The sequence below is a fragment of the Diadema setosum genome, chromosome 6 (genome assembly GCF_964275005.1).
Source record: "Diadema setosum chromosome 6, eeDiaSeto1, whole genome shotgun sequence".
Taxonomy (NCBI): Eukaryota; Metazoa; Echinodermata; class Echinoidea; order Diadematoida; family Diadematidae; genus Diadema; species Diadema setosum.
The window spans coordinates 28,130,625-28,151,886 of record NC_092690.1 but is presented as its reverse complement, the minus strand read 5'-3'; the positions used below and the strand labels follow the sequence as shown (position 1 = coordinate 28,151,886).

At 36.9% G+C, this 21,262-nt stretch overlaps 1 protein-coding gene across 1 annotated transcript in view; it reads right to left on the bottom strand.

Moving 5' to 3' along the window:
- Positions 1–21,262, bottom strand: part of LOC140229685 (uncharacterized) — a 75,401-nt gene that overhangs the window by 13,125 nt on the left and 41,014 nt on the right.

Genomic DNA, 21,262 nt, shown 5'->3' with positions numbered 1-21,262 from the left:
ACGCAAAGAGAAGAGAAGGCGGAAAACGGTTTTCAAGATGAAGATGTCAAAAACGAAGAAAGAAGAACACGATGAGAATGAAAAAAAAAAGCACCTAACGGTATACTGTAAATGGTAAATCAGTTTGAAGGGAGAAAGAGAAAGACGTCTATTACTTGTATGATAATACTTTTGCACTATTACCAACACGACCAATGAGCCCCAAGTAAGTTTCATTATAATCGCACCACAAGGCCAGAAATTCTTACTTTCTTGTTTCAGTCCACCTATTTATTTTTACTTTTACATTGTCCCTATCTTATTTTCATTTTGGGACTACATAGCTGTGACACACTTAGTCTGACAAGACATGGAGGCACCTCCCTGGACAAGAGAAGAGCTGGGCAATTACAAGTAGGTCGATTACGTAACGACGTCATCATGCGCGTAGGCGGCGCAATGGCTGTTTGGATTAATCTCGGACGCAGTCGCGCGCAAAACGTCAAAACTTTATACGAAACATTAAAATCAACCATAAAAGCATCAGCGTGACGCGCTCCTTGACTTTCTTCATTTTTGTGCGGTACACCGGGTGCCGGTCATACTTTATTTTGTGTGTTTAATGCTTGTTCATACGGCGATTTCATTGACCAGAGCAACAGCAATAATGTGACATGTGGTGCGCCGAACAGATTCATATCAAGTTCTCGTTTTATTACTCAGTCGGGAAGGTTGCCTGACCCCTCCACACACCCCAAATTATACAGAAATTTGAAATCAAGTGAAATTTGAAAGATGATTATGTCATGTTTCGTTTTCTTGCATTGAGCTTTCCTCTGTTCTTTTTGCTTGGTTTGATATAGCATGATTATGGTTAACTTGTGTACGCAATGGTGTTTCCCTCTTAGACAAATTAAGACAAAGTTTGTGTAAAATAAAGATACACTAGACATTTCTGTTTGAACTATTAAACGTTACTCTCGTAAGGTATAGAACACCATTCTCTTGCTTCAAACAAAATCATCCGTTTAGTCAACCATGGTACGCGGTTACGGATACACATGTAATACCATGTCAGACAAAACAGTTGACTGTCATCTATGTGCTGCACGGATAAAAGGGAACGACTATTGAATAATATTTTCCCTCATGACTCTGAGCTGAAGTTGATCCATTACTGGAGAGGCACAAGGTCACATTATAATTATAAAGAGGGTACTATAGCTGTACTAAAGGTATTTAGAACTGAAACTTTATCATGTTGTTTATCGCCCAACAATTTGACCAAGTCAAAATGCACTCATAACTACCTGGGCCCCATTTGACTTCATAAAACTTCTTATTAGTAGCAACTGCCACAGGTAACAAAAAATTTGCACTCCGCCAATCATATGCAAGGATTTCAGCAGCTTATAACAACTATCTTAACTTGTTATTGATGACAAGTTTTAAGAAAACGATTATATCAATAACATCATTATGTCTTATTATGTTGAAAAAAAATGTTAATGATGCCATACGGAGAATGAATAAATCAAATCAAATCAAATCAAATCAAATCAAATCAAATCAAATCAAATCAAATCAAATCAAATCAAATCCATACCTTGAGTGCAAGTTATTTTAAGCCCTAAAAGAAGTTTGTGTACTTCGAAACTTTGCTTCATTATCAACAAAGAAAAATAAAGAGAGCGATAAAAAAGGTCAGTCAGTATGATAATTAACATTAAAAAAAAAACAAAAAAAAAACACACACACACACACAAAAAAAAAAAAAACCCTCACAAAATGGGGTCCCGTTTCATGAAACTTGTTATCAGTGACAACTGCCACATTTCTGTGACAAATTTGCTCTTGGCCAATCAGATGCAAGTATTTCCGTAGCTTATAACAACATGGCAACTTGTCATTGATAACAAGTTTTATGAAACGGGGCCACGAGCAGTTGTCGCAGGAGGAAAATGTCGTGTCACCATTGATATTGTACAGTCATTGAACTAACGGAGACATGAGAGTACTCTTCTCAATTATTCTTGTTGATGTTCCTCACTGAGGCTGTTATCCAGTGAGAGTGTTAATGGTATGTTATGCTGGTAGTCAAATGATAATGACGTGCAAATGCAAGCAATCAAACTTTAAAGAGAAAGGTCACCCCATGTTTAAGATGACTTCATTTGAATTAAAGCGGATTCAATCAAACAGAACCGTATCAGTTCCATTACATTATTTGAAAAAAAAAAAAGGAAAATGATATTTTGAGTTTTTTAAATTGGCACAGAAACAAGTTGGAGAGAAAATTATGGCATCATCTCACAATGTCTCATGAACCTTCCACCTTCCTGCGAAGAATTCTTTATGTCCGTATCTCATGAACATGTCGCTTAAAGGGATCGTATAGTTTTGTTTGAGACTTAACTTCAGGTTTCTTACATTTTTTTTTTGGAGATAATGAGAAACGTCGTATGAAATGTGAAAGAGCATGTGATTCCAAGAGGGATTCAACATTTATTATTTTGATGAAAATTGGTTTTGAAATGGCTGAGATATCCAAAACAGAGCAGTCCTAATAAAAGGTGGGACTCACCTTTTATTAGGACCGATTTGTTTTACTTTGTTTTTGGATATCACAGCCATTCCAAAACAGATTTTAATCCAATAAACTTTTAATTCCTCTAGGAATGTTATGCTCTGTATTATTTCGTAAGTGGTTTCTTGGTATCTTACAAAAAGTTAAAAGCCCAATCCTTATCTCTACCAATACTATACCACCCATTTAAGCCCAGCAAATGTGTTCAATTCAATTCAATTCAATTCAATTCAATTCAATTCAATTCAATAAAATGTAACACAGAATATATCAGAAATTATGTCATTGGCAAACATTCGACTGTGCAAAGGATAAACAATAGTTACTAAATTAAAGATATACATGAATCCGGGCGAAATACAAAGTTCTCATGTTTAGAGGGGAAAAAAGAATTGAGAGGTCCACCAAAAGCATGCTTTTTATTTTGTGAACCAATCAAAAGATTCCTATGAAAATACTTTCCTTCAGTGATTTCGCACAGAAATAATATCATTTTAGACAGAACGGAACAAAACAGGAGAAACACAAAGACATGGCTTGACTTGACTGAGAATATTCAATGGAATGAGGCAAAACAGAATAAATGGAAAGAATGGAACGTCTAGATTCAAATTTACATTTCCTAAATGTAAATTCAAATTGACATTTCCTTAATGTAAATAATATTATTGTTATTTTAACAAATACAGTGCAATTTCCTAAAATAAAAGAAAAGAAAAGAAACAAGCTTTCTTCATTCACGCCCTAATTGAAAAAAAAAAGAAAATTCCCCTGACTTCAAGAGTATGTCTCCCTATGTGTATTGCGTATAACAGGTATGAGTGTGTGTCTGTGTGTGTGTGCGTGTGTGCCTGCGCGTTAGGAAAGGGTATTTTTATGTGGGGAAAAATTGTAAATCCTAATTCAAACACTCGATTACTTGAATGATAATTCAGTGCTGGTGCTGGAGTTAACTATTAAGACAACAGAAACAAGGTAATGCTGAACACTTTCTAATGAGTGTCACATCTCTTATTCCGAACAACCCCCCAAATTAATCATACTTTGAAAAAAAAATATAGCAGCCTGTGCTTAATAATATGGATGCACAGCAAGACTTTGGAATGATGCCTACTAATAAGCATATTTTATTTCTTTTTTTCCATTTCCATAAGTTAAATCACTGGTGCAACTACGGAGCAACCCCTGTAAAACACAACAAATGCTCGACAACAGAACAACAACTAAAGAAGATGGGGGGGGGGGAGGGCAGTGATATCTCTCTCCAATATGCCATAAGCAAGCATTGCTTGGCAAGCAAACACTTAGCCGTATTCGTTCCAGCTTTAATAGTGGCGCCCTTCTGTGACTGAAAAACAACAACAGGTGTCATTGAAAGAGTTGGCTAAGATGGTCAGAGAGACAACTGATATGAGTCTCAAATCCAATTAGGTCAGAAGTTCCTGAGACAGAAAGACAGACGGGCAGAGAGAGAGAGAGAGAGAGAGAGACAGACAGACAAACAGACATATAGAGAGGGAGGGAGCAACTCTGTCAACTTTTCTCGCAGTTAGCAGCAGCGGTAAGTATATGCTACTGCTGTTTATATTCTTGCACAGTCGAGTGAGTATTACTTGAAGTATAATAATTTTTTTTTTTGTAGATTGTAAAAGCTGCTGCATGCAACCGGCAAGTTCGTAATCAACTCATGTGCACATTGTACAAAGACCTTTATTGATTCTCAGTTGGTTAGGCATTGTTTTCGCTCATTATCAATACGACATCATTTAATTTTGCCCGACAAATCTACATTTATCTAACAATAATTTTTTTTTTTCATGGAATTCATGTTAACAGAGCATGAACTACTGTATAGTAGAATGGCAATCCAATGTGCATTTCTATCTGGGAAAGCAGAATGCATTAAGTTTTTTTTTTTCTCTTCCATTAATTAATATTGCTATATACCAGGCTTGTTCTGTTGTCAGGTTGAAGTGCTATGAAGCATACGGTAGATCCTACACGGTTTATAATCACAAACGCTAATCTCAGTGAATTTAAAAGCCTACATGCCTGTTACCTCACAAATGCCTTTTTTTTTCTCTGCTCATGTGAATAGTGAAGCTTCGAATTGCCTTTTCGGCTGTTGGCCGGGATGACTTCCGCCCCCCCCCCCGTCTTTTATACAGATGAACGCTTTCATGCAAATTAAATCGAATCCATTGAATCCAATTCATGTTTATGGCTATTTATTCTAAGAAAAGCGAAGTGAAAGCAAAGTCTCAACTGAGGTAAGGAACGGATATATTGTCCCGATCACGTAACAGCATTGCTTACCAATCAATCAATTTTGCAACACATTTCACGTTGTTTCCTGCATCCAGATAGCAAGGCGTTGACTCTCCTTTGGCAACGCATTAGTACCCTGGACAAACGTGTGAATGATGTAATCCTGACAGGAAGAGACTCATCTTACCAAGTCACTCGAACTGGCCAATAATGTTTGATACAGTTAAGTAACGAGAATTAGAGCAAGATTTCATTTGTTTGTTTGTTTGTTTGTTTTGTTTTGTTGCTTGCATGCTTGTTTTCTTGTATTCCACTATATAGTTTACGACTATTATCTGTTTCAATGTAAGAAATCAGTGTGCATGGCACACGACAAACACTGTACACTTAAAGATCTGTAATGATATGTAATATATGTATTATTTCACATGATTATATATTTGTTCGAAATTTTGTTTACATTTTCATGACTTGTGAGTAATATGTTCGATATTGTTATACTTATTTTCTGTTATGTGCTAGTGGAGGAATAAAACTTACTGAAACTGAAAAACTGATGTCAACATCCCGAGTATTTTAAGGAACGGTGCACTGAAGATACGTGGTTAAAATCATGATAGAACGTCGCGGTTAACTGTGATAAAAATTGATGAGGGGCCCAGGAAGGAAGAAGGGCTGAGGAAGACAGCATGGAGCTATACCCAATACATGGATGGAGGGTGGGGTGATTGGAATGGGAGGCGAGTTGAGATAAACAAAAATTCACTTTTCTAGAATCATGAAAGAGCAATGGACCAACCTCTTTCAGAAAGCAGGGGGAATAATTGCTACCCTTAACATAATATGTCAATATCAAGTTGATGGAATTTGTAATTTTCATGAAAAATGGATTTTTTGTAGAATTTTCTTTATATTTTCTTGGTATTGTTGTCCACTCATACGTCATAACCTTTAGTAGTCTCGTCATCCAGCGGTTCCAACACCAAAACTTTAAAAATTCATAACTTTTGTATCGATTGTCCGATTTTCTTCAAACTTTCACTGATGTGTTCTACTAATGTTGCTGCTTTCACTCAATCCGCATTGCTCTTGGGGTTTATCTTCCCTTTAATAGTCATTCTCTTTTGTTTATCCTTACTTTTGGTCTTTAATTTTTCCCGTGCTCCTCATCCTGTACCCCACACTAGGCTTTTGTTGGGACCTACACTCAACAAGCTTTGCTTTTTAGTAGGTTCCTTCGTATTTCTCTTTGCATCCTTTACTTTGATTGAAAATGACACATCGACCGTTATGTATTATGTTTGTATTCCTATTTCTTTATGTATGTATCCAAACTGGACATTCTGTGTTATCATACGAAAATAAAATTGAAATTGAAATTGAAATTACCGTAAAAGTGGGGAAGGGGGGGGGGGGGAGAGATGGGGGCGCCCGGTGCGCCCCCGCCTGGATCCGCCACTGTAGCACGTGCAACTTTTGAACCAGTTGGACTAATAAGGAATTTAATTCGATCAATTCAGTTCACTTCAATTCAATTCAATTCAATTCAATTCAATTCAATTCAATTCAATTCGATTCCTTAGTTGTAAAGCATTCCTCCTTCCGTGGTAATACCGTCTCCTAGATGTGTCTAAAAATTTGGAGAGATTTTTCAAGGAGTGGGGGTAAACATTCATTTCCGAGGAGTTATAACAAGTGCCATTTGACCCCCCCCCCCCTCCCCCTTCCATGGTCCTCTCCACCAACTTGGGGCTGTATCCTTTCTCCAAACAAAGTACCGTCCTTTTGGAAAATATATCTAGCGCTCTGAGTACGCATAACAACGTCTAAGACTTAATCCTCTCCCTTAAAAAAAGGTTATACGGTCATAAAATCTGTCTCCCGGCAATCATTACATTGACCATTGGGAGAGAGAAACAAAACTAATAAAAGGGTACTGACCCGCTACATAAAGACAGTAGCATACTGAATATCAAGCCTTTGCAAGAGATACAGTATAAAGCCTTACATTCAGCTGATCTGATTTATCAATGTTTGTCTGAGATAGTTTGTGTTTGTTGCATGGTCGGTTTTGTTTTTGGTTTTTTCCTCAAGGAAGATAGAAGGGAGTGCATACGACTATACAAGATCAAATTCAATTTGCTGTCCTGCATTGAGTAGTCTCTGCACTGACAAAGTCTCTTAAGATCGTATTTACTGTACAGGTTAATATGTTGATGATATTCTTGTACATAAGTTTGCCACTCGAACTATAACCTGCAGCTTTGGAGTAAAAGCCAGCTTATCTTCTAGATGAATTAAATCTTTGAATTTTGTTTTTCTCTCATTTCATTTCGTTTCATTAAATAAATGTCCCTTTGATGGAAAATCTTCATGAATATAGTGGTATACGTGGTTTCAGAATAAAGAGGTAATAAAAGCAACGCACATTGGGTAATTTCATTATATTCTTTTTAAGTGATTGTAATCCTTCCACGTTTACTCATTTCGAGTGTGAGGGCAAATTCACAGAACACGCCAAAAAACAAAACAAAACAAAACAAAACAAAACAAACAAACAAAAGGTATCTATATAATTATGAAGAAGTTGACTGCAAAAAAAAAAAAAAAAAATCCAACGATAACTGGTCGCTTAACAAGGAATACGACCTACATTTGTATTAAGAAATTATATCAATACATTTCCCATATTCTTATTTTTTCTTTGTGTTCTAGCAGCTTCTATTAAAGAGAAAAAGAGAAAAAAAAAAACACACCTTATAATCGCAAATATCTCAAATAATCTTTGCCAGAAAGCTGATATGACCCCTCCTCTTTTCTAGACCCTGCCCCCCCCCCACCGCACACACACACACACACACACACACACACACACACACACACACATAATACAAGGCTCCGCTATCCGCTACTGAAAAATCAAACGTATACCCGCAGAATAGGTGCTGTGAAACTCCAATCGACCTCCTGTAGTCTTATCAAAATTCATACAAGAATAATGATGTCTTATCAGAAAAGGATATGAATCACTGACATTTTCATGTGTTTTTTTTTTGTGACGTAGCATACCCTTGACATACTTACAAGTACAACATTCACCCAAAAAATCTGTGTTTTCATCCTTTTGTGTTTTACGTTTGTATTTGTCTTTATGGTTTAGTTGCATTTCTGCTGTACTTTTTTATCCACTCGAACCTCCGGAAGAACAGTCCTCGGACCAAGGAGTCTGGTAACTCCTTGCTCGGACTGAATTAAGCATATTAACCGCGCATGATATAAAGAAATGAAAATGAAAATATGTTTTCTTGAAGTCAGCGCTCACTTAACAGTCTTCGTGAAAAAGGGAAAGCGGGAGAGAGAGAAGGAATGTCTGTGTGTATGTGTGTCTATATTATGTTTGTTTACTGATGGGGAAAAATAGAAAGAAAATACGAAGTTGCGGGCTCGTAATGATCTGTTGACTAAGATGTGCATGTAACACTGTGTAAGATAATGCAAGTTCTGTCGCATGGAGTCATAAGTTTCTTCGCGTAATTGCTTATCAGAGTAGACGAAAGAGGATTGTATACCCATTGAGAATACGGTTAATATTGAATGTAACGTGCAATTCAATTTCCAACGAAGTGATCGTTAATGTCCTGTCCAATTAACTTGATTAACAAGAGTTCGCTGGTATCATTACTGCTATTACAATGTAGAACAACAGCGACAGCAACTGCAATAAACATCTTACTCAGAGTCAAGTAATCTAATGATTAAACAAGATAGTGACGATCGATCACAGCATTGTGTTGAGAAAACTTATCAATTAGTCCTCTTCTTTAAAAATACAATCTAGTGCGAAAGGAAACCTTTTCATAGGCATCTGACAGAGGACCTTTCGAAGATATAGGAGACTAAATGTTTATGATTCAAGAGACAGAAGAAATAGGAAAAAAAAGTTACAGGTATAGATCCTATATGTGGACAGCATACCAAGGCACACTAGTCACAAGTATTTTGTTCTTCCAGTGATATGCCCCCAGCATTTCCACATTGGTTCCCCTATCACTTGTATTGTATTTACATTTGCTGGAACTAAATGCCATTGAACGTGAACCTAATGTTGCTATCTGATGAAGCAAGGCAAGTCATCAGTACTATGGGTTCGACTTTCTTGATAATGTTACTCTATTTCAATTTCGCCGAATCGTCGGGAATAGTTTTTCCAGGTGTTTGTTTGTCTGTTTGTTTTTGCCACCTAGTTTTACAACTGTCTTCAAGAACACACACACACACACACAAAAAAAAAAAAACCACCAGATTTGAGGACGACAGTCTGTATGCAAAATCAACACTTGAAGGGATCGTATGTCAGAATTATGAAATATCTTGTGAAATGAATCGGATACAGCAGAGGCAGAGTACAACAAGCAGTCAAGAAAGAAGAAAAAATCTCGCCACATGTGCACTGCCTCAAATAACCACATCCGTGTCATGCAGGTGATAATTCATCGAAAACACCTTGCTACACCACATCCGGTATTTAGCTGGTAATAATATTAGAGAGAAGTTTACGGCCGAGGACATCTGGAATTCCTACGAGACAACAGACTAATCTACCTTCCTTCCCTTCTTCCTTCCTTTCACCGAAATTTATTTCGTTTTTTCAAGGACAGCATGACACAATAAAATAAGTTGCCATGACAACAGACACCAGGGATATTAGGAAAACAACGACAACAACAGCAAAAGAACTTCCATTCGATTATTCATTGTCACGCAGTCCAATGGGGAATATGACTATCAGAGTATAGCTCTACCCTCAAGAACTGTAACATCATCCCTGTCCATCAGATAACCCGTGTCCATTAACTCTATAGCAATGTAATGGAATTGTAGTAAGTTACGTGTTTCGGGATGATGACTCAACATTTTCATCAACGTGTCTTGTGTTTACGTTTTGCATACTTAAGTTTATTTTTAATGTCTAGTCCGGATGGACTCATGGTAACTTCCTCCCATTTCAGTTCAATGGAGATGTATTTCCATTCTTTAAAAAATTCTTATCAAAATACAAATCATACATTATACATTCATTATTTTCATTTTAATTTTCTAGAATATGCGTAATAAAAGTATCATGAAGTGTGATAAAGTATACATACAATTTCTAAATGTTCACAATGTATAGTTGTTATCCATTCACAATCCTGATACTTTAAAAATGAGGCTTGTATTCTTTGTATCTAGGTCTATGTGTGTGTGCGTGCGTGTGTGTGTGTGTGTGTAGCCGCCACCAAAGGGGATGAAATCAAAGAAATAATTTGTTCAAGTAATTGTCACAAAAGAAGAAAAAAAAAGTTGTCTATAATCAGATCTCTTTAACAAATAAGTTTCCACATAACAAGGAGAGACTAACACAATGCATTGTGATTTGTTAATGGTTATTAATGGTTAAAAAAAAAAAACAACTACCATGGCAGCTAACACATGTTGTTGTCATAAAACATTTCTTAATTAGTGTTAACGATAATATTATAAACTCCACAAGTGCATTGGTGTCTTTGTCCTACAAGCTCTTCTTCCTGCTTACTGCACTGATACGTTTGTCCACATTCATGACATCGAGGTAGAACTCTTCCACCTCCCTGGTTTGTCCTCGTTCTTGCGTGGCGTTGCAAACTAATTGGCTCGCGCGTGCCCAGGGTAATTGGAAAGCCACGGGCAAGGTAGAATCAATTCAATTCAATTCAATTCAGTTCAGTTCGCAGTTAAATTCATTTCTGGTCAGTTCAGTTCAACTCAGTTCAATTCATTTCAATTCAATTCAGTTCAGTTCAGTTCAGTTCAGTCTAGGTCAATTTAATTCAAATCAATTGAATTGAATTGAATTGAATTGAATTGAATTGAATTGAATTGAATTGAATTCGATACAAATGTAACGTCCAATATCACAGATTCTTTCAAATACAATCATTCACGAATATAGGTATGATAAAAAACATAACTATGATGATTTTAAAAGCGAAAGAAAATAATGAGTAAGCGCAAAACTTATGTTAAACTACGTGGATAAAATCATTGTTCTTGAAAAATATAGCCAAGTTTGTATAGAGATTTCGGGTACTTTTATTGGTAACTCAAAAATAGCAATTGGAGCACACATGAGGACACACACACACATACACACAGGCACACCCGATACAGACATTGACCCTATAAAGCCGGGGGGGGGGGGCACATTGTGCCCCCTATACCATATTTTCGTTTGCCGCTCCCGCACCCTTTACCCGATTTCAACCAAATTTGGTGACTTTTCCTAAAATCTTATTGCGCACATTTTGATGTATAATTTAGCTATGTCCGATATTGGTGGTTGCCATGGCAACCATAAACTGACAATCATGTTTGTCAGATTTTGCATGATTTTCTGTTCCAATTTCAGTTAACAATAAAATAATGGTTGAAATGGGGGTTTTCTTGGCTGTAATTTGCTGAAGGATCAAAGGGTGAAGGAATTATGGTTGTGAATTACCCTGAAATGGTTTTCTTATTATTTCCTTTATTTTCTATATGACATAGGCATCAAACAATAGATATAATAAAATAATCGAAAATACAGCATTTTCCAAAGACTACTCTTTTATTTTGCGTTATCTTCACACACGCTTTGCCTGTATTATCATTTGCTTATCATAATCAATCTGCAAACTCAAAATTACAATATTTTGGAAATATGAAATGCGATACCAATATACGTATTCATTCCAAGCAATACATCATAGGTTTTATATATTTCTTTACATTGTAATGAATAGCGCCCCCATGTGTTGACCTTGAGAAATTTCAACCATAACAAATATTGAAGGTTGACTTGCTTTTCCTCTGTGGTAAATATGAAAATGATTGATATGAAATAAAAAGATATATACTGGGGATAAAGAAATAAACAGAAAAATATGATTTTAGCGTATTTCCTATGTATTTCTTTATATTTTGGTAAATAGCGCCCTCAGTGGATGACCTTGAGAAATTTCAAATGTTGGGTCATGTAGAGTACAAGTTGCTCTACCCATGTGCCAAATATGACGGTCATACATCATACAATAAAGAAGTTATGTAGGGGGGCACAATGTGCCCCCCCCCCCCCTTGGGCCTGGAAGGGGTCGAAATAGCTTGGGCTTTATAGGGTTAACCTGTATGCAATGAGGCTCATGGTGATATGTCTATTCGACAAATGGGGGAAATACGTTTCGTATATATGTCCAGACTTTGTCAGTGAAGGTGAATTCACTTTGTCATACGACGGTTAAAAGAAAAAAAGAAAAAGAAAAAAAGGTATGTGTCCGATTATGGACAACGTTCGTATCAAACATGTCAAAAATTTCACTCTGTGAATGACTAATATAAGATAATGGCTAAAGGGATATGTATGATATCTTTGCTGAATAATGTTACCTTCCCTTTCATTGTTTCGAATCGATTTCCTATTTGAAAAGCATTCAAGAAGGAAAAGGCAAGGATTTCCCTTTGTAAGAATTATTGTCCATCATTTGGAGCTCAACCATCATTCATCATCGCGAAGCCCTTCTAAGGACAGATGATTTTTTTTTTTTCAGAGCATTTTGCCGATCAAACTTGTCCTGCTGATCTGTATCCATACTGAGCGTGCGTCCATTCTGGTCAGCGGCATTTCACGTGCTCTGTATAATTATACTGACTCAACATGACTTTTTATAAGTGGTTTCCAGTTGGCGATCTTTCATTCCGGAAAGGACATTAATCTAACTGTGTTCATAATGAAAGTTCACACCTTCGTGCTGATAATGTTGGAGTACGACGACCAAAAATTCTGTATGTGTGCCCGCACCTTGGAAGGTTGCCCCACGGACTGTTCTTGTAATCAATTTTTGTCAAGAAGCGAACGTGGTGTAAAAGAGAGCCAATACTCATAATTATACTAATGCAAGCAAATGTTTTGTTCCTCTACGTCGAATGCAAATGTTAATGAACAATATCTCAGTGTGTGACAACTACAGATAATGATGATGTTGATCATTCGAAAGATATATAGACCCTACAGGGCGATCTTGTCAATGAGGCTTTATATTTTTTGGCCTACTGAATGCGATAGCATACCGATGTGACGAGTGATACTTATTAACAATTTATGTGGAATGTGGAACAGTCTTTCAAATTCTCATAAATGCTCAAATGCCCCTATGTCCACATTCATTCAGTCATAGAAATCAGGGAGAATTATTATTGTAAACTCATAGAACATGTGGACATGTAATCCTGTCTTCCTGTCATATGCTTTATGCCAGTATATAACATAGGCATATGGCTAATGATTACTTTGTTGAACGCCTATCCTGTTTTGTACTGTTTTGTTTCTGTATCAGTTTTAGACACATAATCGTTATCTTTTACTAGGAGAAAAGCCTTGCCGGGCCAGTGGCCTTTACTTTTTCCTCCACAATTTTATTTTTGTGTAGTATATTACAGAATTAATTGACTTCAATGCTGGTTTTGTATAATTGTTAACTTTTTACTGAAGTTGCGGAATTCAATTTCGTTTCATTTCGTTTTATTTCATTTCCAAAATATATGATTACAAAATTTGAATACACATACTTATAATACAACGATGCAATGAACACAAAGTACGAACAGTGATACAATTGTGTAAATTTCAAAACAAATGCAGAAAAAATGGTTGGAAATAAATGAAATGAAATCATGGAAATGAAATGAAAAGAATTGCAAATTAGCTTTGCAACTTGCCTTGGTAGCCTTATTTTACATCATATTGCTGACGTGTTTCCTAAACTGAGAAACTGTCACAAGAGAGCTTAAAGGGACATTCCAGACGATTTTTATAATTTCACATCATGTAGTACATAAATCAACAACTCCATGTATAGATTTGTGGAATTTATTGTGGGTCTTGAGCAGAGAAACAATACTTTGAAAAACCTTTAATAAATTACACTGAACAAGGATGATGACATAGGAGGTTCACATATTTTAGAAATGTAGCAGTGTAATTCCATTACAATACCGATTGCTTGCGAGTTCACCTTTGTATAATCTATGCATGCCTTCTTCTTTTGTTTTGCTTTCTTGAGCCCCAACTCATACATTCTTATGGTGACTCTGCCATGTCATCATCTTTGTTCATTGCAATTTGTTCTAAATTTTGAAAATATTCTTATTCTTCACCCCAATTATCACAAATTCTGAAACTCTGTCCTTAGTATAACTAACTTATAGTTGTTCAAATGTAAAACTCTGAAGATCATCCGGAGGTCTCCTTTAATCTTCGCTCATATAGGCAGGGGAGATTTGGTGTTATAGTGTTCTTTTGCATGTAGATGCTGTATAATACATGCACTCTTAACCCGCTATAGTGTGCTCGTGGCTATATTGTGCTTTTTTCCTGTTCCAATGTATTGCTGGTACATTAATGTCTGCGCTTTGTCGATGTATTTTTCTTATCTCTGTTAACTCTCAACGTGCCACATAAATTTCCTAACAGTATGATATGCTCAATATCCTTGTGTGAAATTCATGCATATTAGATTTATTGGCGTAGATAGGGTTAATGTCATTATTGAGTGTTTGTGCTTCTTTTGAGAGGAACACAGCGATACATAATGGGCCTAATGGGTAAGGGGAGCGCATGTTCATTACTGTTCCCTCAGCAGGTCTATTATATATTTACGTGAGTGTTTTTGATTCGGGTATCACAAATGCGTTGGGTGAAATAAATCAATTATGAACACTGCAAGCTGTCTCTAATGGACCTCTACCTGCCATGGTAACATTCTATGTTAGCCTTGCGGGGCCCTCCTTACGGTAGGTTTTAATTCATTTTTCATAATTTCGGTTTCGTGAATGTTTTATGTGACCTTGCATGACGGGATTTTTGTATAACGCTGATCCTAAAGTCGCGGTTAAAGGACTTGCTCTTTAGTTTATAACTTCTTTCTGTTCGATATCGTTCCGCTCCTTCGTAAAAACATTACAGAACACCATACGTTGCTGTACACAGTGGTGACATAATCATAAACATAATCATAATTATCATGATCACATAGTGCATTCAAATGAAGATGAGGATTTAAGCCTTGCGTTCCTAATGATGAAGCATGGAGGCTTACTTAGAGCTATAACGATAAGATATTTTTATGCCAACCAAACTCCATGGTTTGGCGAAGAGTTTCCGATATGACTCCTTCGACCAGTGTCCTACTTTGTGGTGTGAGAACACGTATCCAGGCTTGGGTGGTCAATAACGAGGTCACTGTCCACTGAGGTCTTTGTCCAGCCGATGACCTGCAGTCCCCAGTGTACCAGCTTCCCATTCTAATCCGTGGTTTCCACATCAACGCGGATCTGCCCCAATTCGGGGGCTTAATTCTTAGTCTTGGCAACACACTTGTAGGCGCTGTATGAACTACTGCTCCAATTGAGAGTGCACTTACAGCATTGCATGGCGAAAATGCGATTGTATGGCACAATCAGTCAAGGAAACGACTGGAAGGCAGACTATCACTAATCGTCATCATCAGGCAAAAGAAAACCGAAACATTGTTCTTATATTATCATACATCCACTTCCATCATTGTGTGATACAAATACCAAATACTAAAATGACTCCAGACCTATTTCATGGTCCATGACCGTTGCATCCTAGATTTCATGATGCCGAAAATCAGAACGCTCGAGCAATGTCGAGACCTGCTTGTTTCAAAGGGACAATGCATGCATGTAAACTTGATTCCCAAACATTGTTAACTGTTGTATAAGAAAGGTGAACTGGGTATAGTTTGCTACGAGGTTAGTAGGGGGGGGGGAGTAAAAGAAATAATTGTCAGCACCCTTGTAAACTGGCTAACGAATTCGGCACTGCGCACGCATTGAAGCTGTCCAGCCGAGATAATTGAAAAGAAGTTGGATTAAAAAAGTATAATTTCGAAAAAAAAAGTTTGATGTACCGCGTGGAATATTTATGGAGGCCAACTGTCTTCCACGACTAGTTGAATATACTGTCTTCATAGTCCCCATGCATTCGTGTCATGCTAGAAATAACAATAAACAATATGCTGAAATTGACTGAAAATGAAATCAAATTATTCATTCCGCTTCTAACATTCGTTCACAGAAATTTCAAGTAAACTCTTAATCAACATGATTTACCTGCCGATGTTATACTCATGTAACTAACGAGACTACTTTCTAATCTCTTTAGGGCACATCTTCTCATATTTATGAGTCGATGTATCAAATTATTCTAGAATTAATGTCGGGAAAATATCATGCGCGGCGATGGCAAGCCTGATGGGTCCTACAACAGTCAACATTTTGTTTCTGATCAGTTGCACCAAATTGTTGTCAGCGTGTCCATGGGTGTGTCTGTGTGTGTGTGTGTGTGTGTGTGTGTGTGTGTGTGTGTGTGTGTGTGTGTGTGTGTGTGTGTGCTGAAATATAAGTTAAGGCAGGTATGAATGCTTGGGCGCTATACAGGATCCGCGTTTTCCCTCACGAGAAATGGGCACAAAAATGCAGAATTATTCATTGATGCACAAATTCCCCCAAATCAAATGTGATCGGTTTAGTGCAATATCTTTCATTTCGATCTTTTTTTTTTTTCAATTATTCATTGCCAGTATTCCATGAAGTAGAAAAAAAAATGTTCTCTTTATATTTGTCATAAACATTTATTTATTCCGCTTGCACAATTATTATCAAAAGACTCTAAAATCATTGCTTCCCTTTGCATTGATAATTCACTGTACGAGATTCTGTCTAAAGTAAGGCCCGTATATGATGTTTCTATTTTAACATACTTTTACTATCTGTTTTTGTAACAGAAGTAATGGATTGAGTCTGTATAGAAAAGGCGCTATACATGTATAAATACTAGTATTGGTTGGTTGGTTGGTTCCATTGTTTTAATTTTCCTCCATTCTATGATAATAATGAAAACTTGCGAGGTATCAATCGAATGTTATCATGTTGTTTTCTTCAGCAAATTTCCACGAAGTCCGATGGGTTAGAGGCAGAGTGCATAAAAAGGATGCGTCATCAAAAATGACGCATTAGCAGTGCAGGGTCTTAGATAATATGTCTCTCTGAATTCAGACATTTTCTTGGAAGACGAAAACGTCGCTGTCCCAAATCTGCCAGGGTTTTGACAAGTCTTGCTAAGTTACTCGGTACCCTTCGCGGAACACGTAAGCCCCTTGCCCCAACGTTTGATAATTCTTGAACACGTAATTGTATTACTTCATCTTGTAAGCCATTCATAGTAATAAATATGAAGAGTTTGTTCGCAAAAACCGATAAGTCCATATTTGCCAAATGGAGATATTTGCGATTAAAGGTCAAGGAAAATAAAGAGAATAATAAGAAAAATTTTGCTTCTTTCGACCTTAACTTCAAAAATATACCTTTATTGTAGTGACCAATGTATCATTTCAAAGGTATTATTTTGTACGTTAAGACAAAGATCGTACTTCAAAATCTTCAAAAATGGACTTATCGGTTTTTGCAAACAAACCCTTTAATTATCTCAATTCCTCGATTCCCTGAAGAGAGTACATATGAACGATATCCCCTTTTCAGACCCTCTTATCAAATTGTTACTATCCCGGGGCTTCCCCGACACTTGACTCATATCATACATTTGAGCGTTACAATATTGTATCTTGGCCAACGATACGCGGTGGACGAGAACGCGCAGAGTGGTACCATATCAATTCAAGGCGAGATCCACACGGAAGTGTAAGTATACAGACTCAAAGTCTATGACGTAGGGGTGGAGTTGCGACTTGGTAAACATCGTGCTAGACAATAGGAACCAGCTCATGTTCTTCACCATGAGCCTGGGGATTGCGGCAAGCTATAGATTAGATTTCTATGCATGATTGTTTACTTTACAGCTCTTCGCCTTTTGTATATAGCATAGGGAGTTATGCAAAAAGTGATGAGGATAACGGAAAGAAAAATGTTTTTGGAGTCTGACTTAAACAATGCTATTCATAGGGCAAGGTCATTTTTGTCTGTAAATAACATTGAAGTCGCTGTTCAAGACAATGCTAACAGAATTATGACCTTGGAAAATGAAAGAATCCCGCCCCTTCAGAAAGAGTTTGATAGACTAGAGCGAGAATTCGAAAAAAAAAGAGATATTCATTTTAATATTAGCATGCCGCATTCACTTTCGCATACTCATCCATCTAATACACATGACTGCGTGTAGACATGGATTAAATTTTGTATTTATATGCCTTCATTATGATTTAAGTACATAAAATTATGAGATACGATACAATCATCGCTGGAATGCAAACATTTTAAACTTGAACAAATGGATAGAAAAACGACAACCAGGTGTATGCACATAGACAGGCAAACACACACACACGCACGTACAAACACTTTAATTCAGACAAATTGATGCAATAATGATGATATAAGAAAAACTTCTATTTAGCAATACTCGGCATCATGAAAAAGGATTCGAGAATGATGAAGATGGTAATGATAGTAATAATATTGATGATGTTGATGACAATAATCGCCATCATAATAATAACAATGATGGTAATGATCAAAATGATATCAATAATACAGTCAGTATTATTTTATAAGATGAATTCCAACCAACCTTGAGCAACCGTCAACCATCCATCGAGCAGCAGGAGAATCAGCAGCCGAGAACAAAGCGTGACAAGTCCCATGCTCGACGTCGAGAATTCAACGAATCAACTTCTATTATGATATCACGCAGTAGCTGAAGAAGTCGTACAAGGTATTGGCAAGACCACTCTAAACTGGTGTATCGTAAACTCGACACAGCTGCCGAGATGTCCGTGACAACAATGAGACTGAGAATGAAAGACTTGGCAAATTGTGATGACTACGTGACGAACGCGCTACACGTTGTATTTGTACAAAAATCTCCGCTTGTATCATTCGTTCTTCGCCAGTTATATGAACGATTTGCATAGGCTTGGCTCACGTGTCATTGATGGAATCGTTGACTCAAACGAGCAAAAAAGAAAAAAAAAAGTATCTCGCTCAGAAACAGTAGAGATGTCACGCTTATTAGCCAACGTCCGCATCGTAAAAGTGTAGACCATAACTGTGATTCCAGGGGAGACTGCTTCAGAAAATTTGAGCTAAGAGATAATAAGCAGTCGACACACTCGACTCAGCGGCGCGTTCGCGCGCGCACTCCTAAAAGGCATTGGGGCAGAGTGTCTCTTTATTTCGGTCTGTTTTTCTCTTTTGCCAAATCTCCTTTTTTTTTTGTTCTTCTCTCTCTTTCTCTCGTTTTCTTTTCCATCTTTTACAACATTACACACAGTCATTCACAGACAAATAAAAAACAAACAAACAAGCCATTGCCGTGTCTTCAAATCACCATGAGCATTAATCCGATAAGTTGCTGCTCAGTTACCACAATCAGTAGATTTGAGGGTCAGCTCTGTGACATTAAACATTTCTGTGTCGTATGATTAACACCTGCTATTAACCTATTCTAAATCTTTTGACCGTGTAATGGTCTCTTGCGTCTTCATTCACTTTCAGGAAGATGCTCAAGGACTCGTGGCTCAGTGGTATAGCCTTTTGAAGGCAACCCTGGTGCCCCCATTGTAGGCATGGTCTTAATTTGATGTCTCACAGCCCAGGGCTGGGCGGACGAGCCGTTGATCTCGTCTTGGTAGCTTGCTCATAACATTTCTTAAACAAACAAATTTATTCGAAAAATCAATTGTAAGGTTAACCCCAATTACTAGTATTCAGTATAGAATTGCTCATAATCTCATCTCATCCAATAATTGGTTCTTCAGCATGTTTCCTAGCTTCAGAATCTTATCTAACTAGCAGGTGTTCAATTCATTGTTAAATCTCATGAATATGATCATGTCCGCCATTTTTGGTTTGTTTTTTATTTGTTTTGTTTTTTTGTTTGTTTTGTTTTTGTTTTTACAATATAAGTAAACACGAAAATCGGTACCATCACTGGAAATGGTAAGTGTACGTTTTTGTATAATCTTTCCATTTTGAACGCATGAGGGAAATATGCGCTATGTGTTCCATACTATGTAAGCACTGTTAATCATCATTATTTTCATAATTAATATAATTGATTATTATTATTATTATTATTATTATTATTATTATTATTATTATTATTATTATTATTATTATTATTATTATTATTATTACATTGTATTAGTACCATCACTACTAATAATACTGCTACTGTAAAATGGTGGAGTATATGCCCACTTTACTGTAGAGATAGTACTGGCAGAAAGCTGGAATATGTTAGTTTTCATGCCAAGACATGTAATATAAGTGATGAAGCAACTTGCCCATTTGTAGAACCAGAAAGCTGAAATCTATTCATTACCAAGATACAATAGGTGCTTACATTGTATTACAACAGTGTATTACATAGTGCCACCATGCAACCTGGAGGGTGAATGAGTTTATGAAACAAAAGAGGTACTGCCACCCTACTTGAGTAGTGGATCTAGTGGCAATGACTGGACAGTGGCAATGACTGGACTGTGACTTAGAGATGGAAAACCACATTAAAGTGGCTGGTATTGTTCTACGTTACTTTGAAGTTTGCCACCCTGTGATGCCGTACAAAGAACCAGAGTACGGCATACATGTAAAATGCTTTGTATTAAGTCTCTTCTCAATCTCCCCCTCTCTCCCCCTATCTCTCTCTCTCTGCCTCTTTGTCTCTCTTTCTTTCTCCCTTGCCATTCATGGTCAGTTTTTGTATACAGTTTTTGTATAAAGTTTCTTTGAGAAGGGTTAGTCAGGAAAGCTTGGGTACGATACCAGAGATAAGTATTATGGTATGGTATGGTATGGTGCAGCAATCCCGAAGTAACTTTCATTTAGACAAGGATTTTGCGCGAAAATTGAATGGTAGTGCATAACCCAATCCCCTTCACTGAATATATGTGAGTACATTCTTATCTCTGTCATTCGTATTATATGTATAATAACTCTTTTTATTTTTTCATGGTTAAAAGAGACCAAACTGGTTGCTGTGATGCGTGACTTTGAATAAATCTCAACACCAACAAGGTGATTAATGTAATCCAATGTGTACTACATTGTCTTTGTCACTGCTTTGACGCCCACATATTTAGTTTGTTTAATGTTTCTGTCTGTGTGATATATCCATTTGGATGAAATTATGTATTCGGGGTGAGAATAAGCCATCCTGACAAGTGACTTTATTCTACACATACACAACTGATTGTCTTTTCATGACAGATCATGAACTATGGAAGACTTGTAGATTTAAAAAAGTCCAATTTCGCGGTGCAATTATCGCTAATTTGCGTGCGTGCGGATTTTTGGCGCGCTCCTAATCGACTACAAACTGATGAGACACGCATT